At 42.0% G+C, this 6,863-nt stretch overlaps 1 pseudogene; it reads right to left on the bottom strand.

The window, feature by feature from the left end:
* Positions 1-5,812: 5,812 nt before the first annotated feature.
* LOC119619634 (adenylate kinase 4, mitochondrial pseudogene) lies at positions 5,813-6,433 on the bottom strand (annotated as a pseudogene).
* Between the last annotated feature and the right edge of the window lie 430 nt (positions 6,434-6,863).

Genomic DNA, 6,863 nt, shown 5'->3' with positions numbered 1-6,863 from the left:
TCAAAAAATGTAAAATACAGCCAGGTGTGGTGGTTCACACCTGTAATCCCAGCACTTTGGGAGGTTAAGGCAGGTGGATCACCTGAGGTCAAAAGTTTGAGACCAGCCTGGCCCACATGGCAAAACCCCATCTCTCCTAAACATACAAAAAATTAGTTGGGCGTGGTGGCAGGCACCCGTAATCACAGCTACTTGGGAGGCTGAGGCAGGAGAATCGCTGGAACCCAAGAGGTGGAGGTTGCAGTGAGCAGAGATCGTGCCATTGCACTCCAGCCTGGGTGACAAGAGTGAAACTCCGTCTCAAAAAATAAATAAAATAAAATAAATAAAATAAAATAAAATAAAATAAAATGCAGTCATGCCTTAATTACTCTAATAATGGCTTACATTTATTAAGCAATAATTGCTTTTGGAGTATCATGGTGAGTGCTTTACCTGTAATCCTCACCATGGGTATTCTTAGTATAGACTTTTTTCCCTTTTTTGGGGAGGGGCGGGTGGGGACAGGGTCTTGCTCTGTCATCCAGGCTGGAGTGCAGTGGTGCCATCTCAACTCACTGCAGCGTCAACTTCCTGGGCTCAAGTGGCTTTCCCACCTCAGCCTCCCAAGCAGCTGGGACTACAGGCGTGCATCACCATGAGTGGCTAATTTTTGTATTTTTTTTAGAGATGGGGGTCTCCGTATGTTGCCCTAGCTGGTCTTAAACTCTTGAACTCAAGTGATCTGCCCACCTCAGCCTCTCAAAGTGCTGGAATTATAAGCGTGAGCCACCATGCCTAGGTATAGTCGTTTTATAGGTGAGGAAACTGAAACTTCAATAATTTGTTCAATAATTTCTCATAAATACACAGCCAGTAAGTCATGGTAGTAGCACCAGATGTGTTAGGTGCTAAAGCCTATGCTGGTAACTAGTACACAATTTCATGATGTTTATAATAGCAAAACGTCAGGAAAAAACTTGAATTTAAATAATAGAAGATTGCTTAAATTGATTTATTATGGTTTAGTCATATATTAATATAGTTATTTGCAGTTATATACAATTAATATTTGAACGCAAGTGGCTGGACACAGTATCTCACGCCTATAATAATCTTAGCATTTTGAGAGTCCAAGGCAAGTGGATCACTTGAGGTCAAGAGTTCGAGACCAGCCTGGCCAATATGGCGAAACCCCGTCTCTACTAAAAATTCAAAAATTAGCTGGGTGTGGTGGTGGGTGCCTGTAGTCCCAGCTACTCAGGAGGCTGAGGCTGAAGAATCACTTGAACCTACGAGGCGAAGGTTGCAGTGAGCCAAGACTGCACCACTGCACTTCAGCCTGAGTGACAGAGCAAGAGTCCATCTCAAAAAACAAAACAAAACAAAACAAAAACAAAAAAAAACCCAAATCCCACAAGTGACATGGAAAATGTTAATGATATATTTTTACATGAAAAAAAAGCAGGGTACAGTAAGTTGTGCATAATCTCAACTCTGTTGCCCAGGCTGGAGTGCAGTGGTGCCATCTCGGCTCACTGCAACCTCCACTTGCCAAGTTTAAGTGATTCTCCTGCCTCAGCCTCCCGAGTAGCAGGAATTACAGGCACGCACCACTGCAACCAGCTAATATTTGTATTTATTTATTTATTTATTTTTTTAGAGATGGGGTTTTACCATGTTGGTCAGGCTGGTCTCAAACTCCTGACCTCATGATCTGCCTGTGTCTGCCTCCCAACGTGCTGGGATTACAGGCATGAGCCAACGTGCCCGGCCCCTTGGGTGTGTTTTTTTTCTTTCATTTTTGAGCTTTTCTACATTTCCCAAACTTCCTTCATTAACATGCATTGCTTTTGCAATTATGTAAGATCTCTCAATATTATTTAAAGCAGAGGTAAGAAATATAGTTAAGGGAAATAACAAATGTGCCGTCATCAGTTTCCTGACATATAACGAACATTTTGTGGGGAAAGGTGGAGGGGAAAACTGAGCATGTGAATGTCGCTGTAGCACAAATACATGCTCTTTCCCAGGTGCAGTCACCAGTACAGATATGTCTCATAAGTTTCCATTAGCAATTATCATACTCACCAGGGGCATGAGTAAGCACAATCACATCCTGATCACTTTCCTCCTTGGCTTCCCTAACTTCACATTCCTATTTTCTGTCTACCACATTGGCCCCTCTTTTCTCAATCTCCTAGTTCCTTCTCCTCTGAGCACCCCTATTTACCTTTCAAAGAGCCCCAGGCTTGGTCTTGAGTCTCCTCTTTACCATCTAACACAGAGAAAAAGAAATTTAAAATGCCTTCCAGAGCCTGGTCAGTGGCAAGCAAGTGAAGCTGCTCCTTGATTTCACTGCTTGTCCTCTTCTAGCTCAACTCCCGTCAGGAACACCTCAGTCACTGGTGTATTCTCCCCACTTGCTCAAGTCAAAAACCTAGAAGCTATCTTTTGTTCCTCCCTTTTCACTCTTCCTCACTCCCTCATGTCCAATACAGTAACAGATCCCATTGGTGCTCTTTTCTTTCTTTTTTTTTTTTTTTTTTGAGACAGGTTTTCACTCTGTTGCCCAGCCTTGAGTGCAGTGTCACCATCTTGGCTGACTTCAGCCTCGACCTCCTGGGTTCAGGTGATTCTCCCACCTTAGCCTCCTGAGTAGCTGGGACTACCGGCTGGCACCATCATGCCCGGCTAATTTTTGTATTTTTTTTTTGTAGAGACGGGGGCTTCACCATGTTGCCCAGGCTGGTCTTGAACTTGTGAGTTCAAGCGATCCGCCCACCTCTGCCTCCCAAATTGCTGAGATTACAGGTGTGAGCCACAGCGCTCGACAAAATATATCTTGAATCCTTTTCTTTTTCTTTTCAGCCTCCACCTTGCTTAGACTATTTAAGTGTTGTCTTAAACGGTCTCTTTGCTTTTATTCTTGCCTGGTCACCATCTGTTCTTCACACCAGCCAGGCAGTTGCACTCATCTCTGCATTTGGAATTGAAACCTTAGGGGATATGGCTGTGGTCTTCTTTCATTCTTCCTATTGCAAGGTTAATATTTACCTAGCTTGCTGAATTATCACAATTCCAAATTAAATTAGCAGTACCAAAAAAAAAGTGAATTCACTTTGGTTTCCAAATATTTAACAGTCAAATGTTTGGGAACTTAAAAAAAAAAAAAAAAGGAAAAGAACAGTAATATCATGCTCAATTGTTCTGTTCACCTTGTATGCTACCACCTTGGTTATTGGTTAATAATGGCTGAGGGAGAATTAGAAAAAGAGGAAAATTACATTTTTTTTTTTTTTTTTTTTTTTTTGAGACAGAGTTTTGCTCTTGTTGCCCAGGCTGGAGTGCAATGGCGCGATCTCGGTTCACTGCAACCTCTGCCTCCCAGGTTCAAGGGATTCTTCTGTCTCAGCCTCCCAAGTAGCTGGGATTACAGGCACATGCCACCACGCTTGGCTAATTTTTGTATTTTTAGTAGAGACGGGGTTTCATCATATTGGTCAGGCTGATCTCGAACTCCTGACCTCAGGTGATCTGCCTTCCTCGGCCCCCGGAAGTGCTGGGATTACAGGCGTGAGCCACCGCGCCCAGCCTATATTCTTTTCTTAATTCTCATCCATCTGTAAAGAACACAACACAAAGGCTGAATGTAATAAACGTGTACTATAGTCTGGAGGTGGCTTACCAAACTTGTTTGCATTTAAGTTAGTCTTACCTCATTTTTCCAGGGCCTCAATTCAATAGATTTTCTCTCTCTCTCTCTCTCTCTTTTTTTCGTCTTCCGAGCTTCTACGATTATGACTCATGGAACTAAAACTAGATCAGTACTGCTATGTGTTACTTTCTGCATCAGATTTTTCTCAACTAGTTAAAATGACATAAGTTAAATATATGTTTTGTAAAGCTTAAACACTAAGTAAAATGATCTAACAACCTATTTTAAAAGGTTTAATTTAGCAGACGAATAAAGACCTTCTCATTTTACTGTACAACATAATATAATTTTTTCTGTAGTTGCTGATCATGGAACTTCCATTAATCTCATTTAGATTCTGGAAATTAGAGTACATTTTCCTAAATGATAATTTCTTGTTTACTAACCACACCTTTTTTCTTTTTTTTTTTTTTTTTTGCAGAGTCTTGCTGTGTCACCCAGGCTGAGGTGCAGTGGCGAGATTTCAGCTCACTGCAGCCTCCGCCTCCTGGCTTCTAGTGATTCTTGTGTCTCAGCCTCATGAGTAGCTGGGATTACCAGGGTGCGCCAGCATGCCTGGATAATTTTATTTTATTCTATTTTATTTTATGTATTTATTTTTTTGAGACAGAGTCTTACTCTGTTGCCCAGGCTGGAGTGCAGCAGCCTGATCTTGCCTCACTGCAACCTCCGCCTCCCCGGTTTGAGTGATTCTCCTGCCTCAGCCTGCCGAGTAGCTGGGATTACAGGCACGTGCGGCCATACCTGGCTAATTTTTGCATTTTTAGTAGAGATGAGGTTTTACCATGTTTGCCAGGCTGGTCTCAAATTCCTGACCTCAGGTGGATCCGTCCACCTCTGCCTGCCAAAGTGCTGGGATTACAGGCGTAAGCCACTGCCCCCAGCCCCAGCTATTTTTTGGATTTTTTGTAGCGACAAGGTTTCACCATGTTGGCCAGGCTGGTCTTGAACTCCTGGCCTCAAGGGATCCACCTATATTGGCCTCCCAAAATGCTGGGATTACAAATGTGAGCACCGTGCCCAGCCTACTAACCACATTTTGATTTAGAAATAAACTTTGGCTGGGTGCAGTGGCTCACACCTGTAATCTTAGCACTTTGGGCGGCTGAGGTGGGCGGATCACCTGAGGTCAGGAGTTCAAGACGAACCTGGCCAACATGGTGAAACCCTGTTTCTATTAAAATACAAGCATTAACTAGGCGTGATGGTGGGTTCCTGTAATCCCAGCTACTCAGAGGCTGAGATGGGAGAATCGCTTGAATCTGGGAGACGGTGGTTGCAGTGAGCCGAGATCATACTACTGCACTCTAGCTTGGGCAGCTGAGCAAGACTCCGTCTCAAAAAAAAAAAAAAAAAAAAAAAAAAAAAAAAAAAAAAAAGAATTACCTAGAAAGCTATATTTGAAAAAAACAAAAACAAAAAAAACACTGATATCTGATATCTGTCTGGGTCCCAGTTGAAATTCTGATGTGATCGACTTGGGTATTAGCATTTATTTATTTATTTTTTTATTTTAACAAATGGTTTATTGATATTATGTTATAATGAATGACAAAATATTAGTGTCTAATTCTATACTTTATGGCCACCCCATAGGATGAATCTTTGGAACAGAAAAAAAATAAAGATTTTGTTTTCCCATAATCATAAAGCTGTTATACTCAGTCCAGGCACAGCTAGTATAACATTCTGCTCAACCCCACCGGCTGCATTCCCTTTACCACCTATTTATAATACGTTTGGGTCACTCATAGGAGTGAGACCCTGTCAGCATCAATAGTTAGCAACACTTTCAAAATACACTTTATTGTCCTGAATAGAAACCTTAACTATTCAATTTGTCCAGTAATTCCAATGATCTTATTACTTCTATACATAAGATATGATCTTACAACATTTATGTAGCTAAATACTTAGACTTCCCATGCTTTTTGAGGATTCCCACACTGTACTTGCTTTCTTGTGAAGGGCTTGAGACATGTGCAGAGACACCTTAAACATGTGTAGGTGACCTTCCTTTTGAAAGGCAGAGGAGAGCCTCTTCGTGAACTCTTTCTACTCATTTGTTTTCCTATCAGTTTGCCATTTCAACTAGAAAAGATGCTGCAAGCTACCTCAGCTAGCTTCTAATTTGGACACAGCATCAATACTGCACACACAATTGAATGGACAACCACATCTTCCCGGTTCTTCCACTGGGCAGGGTCGATATGCGTCTTTGGACTGAATAGGTGTGATCTTGTTCGAGAAAAGTGCGTAAACACAGGGCCAGATTTTGTTCGTCTCCGTCCCAGAAGAATATTGGTGGAACACTCCTCGGCTTTTGTGTAATTCAATGACTGGCTTTGCCATGTCTTTGTACTGTCTTAGCCTGGCAGCAACTGCTTCAGGTTTATCATCCTCCTGCTGGACTGATGGTTCACCAGTGACATCATCAATACCATATACATGAGATGGATTGAAGTCCAGGTTATATACCCTTCCGCTAGGAGGGTGAATCCAATGGTGGCTGAGATGATCTTTAAGTGTTTCAAATGAAATGTTCAAACTGATCACTAGATCCACTTCACAGATTTTGTCCAGGGCTTCAGCTTGTCCTAATGTCCTAGGAAAACCATCGAGGAGCCAGTGCTGGCCACGCCTATTCTCCAGCTCGGACATCATTAGGTGTGTGATCACATGGTCTGGAACCAAAAGGATTTTCTCCATATATTGCTTTGCCATCTCACCAACTTCTGTGCTCAGGACCTTCTTGGTAAATGATTCCAAGACCTCCATGCGTATTATGTTGGTGCTGCACCTATCAGGTATTAGCATTTATAAACTCTATCAGGTGATGCTTAAGGTTCCAGGTGAATCTAATGACTCAAGATTAAGACCCACAGAATTGGGGAATTACAGCTTCAAGATGTCATTTTCTATATTTGAGGCTGGCTGCATGTATGACAAAGGCAACCATATACTTCTCTAGGACTGTGTCACACCAGTTTCGTAGGATGATGTGCCACACACAGCAACATGAATCTTCCAAATATGTTTCAAGTATTTGCTTAACAGTTAAATAATACTTATACACAGCTCCTCACTAAAGATAGTGTATCTAAAAATACAAGTTTTGTATTTTTAGTAGAGCGGGGATTTCACCATGTTGGTCAGGCTGGTCTCG

Source organism: Chlorocebus sabaeus, chromosome 7, assembly GCF_047675955.1.
Source record: "Chlorocebus sabaeus isolate Y175 chromosome 7, mChlSab1.0.hap1, whole genome shotgun sequence".
In the NCBI taxonomy this organism is placed as follows: domain Eukaryota; kingdom Metazoa; phylum Chordata; class Mammalia; order Primates; family Cercopithecidae; genus Chlorocebus; species Chlorocebus sabaeus.
Note: the sequence above shows the minus strand (reverse complement) of the source record. Positions and strands in the feature narration are given on the sequence as shown.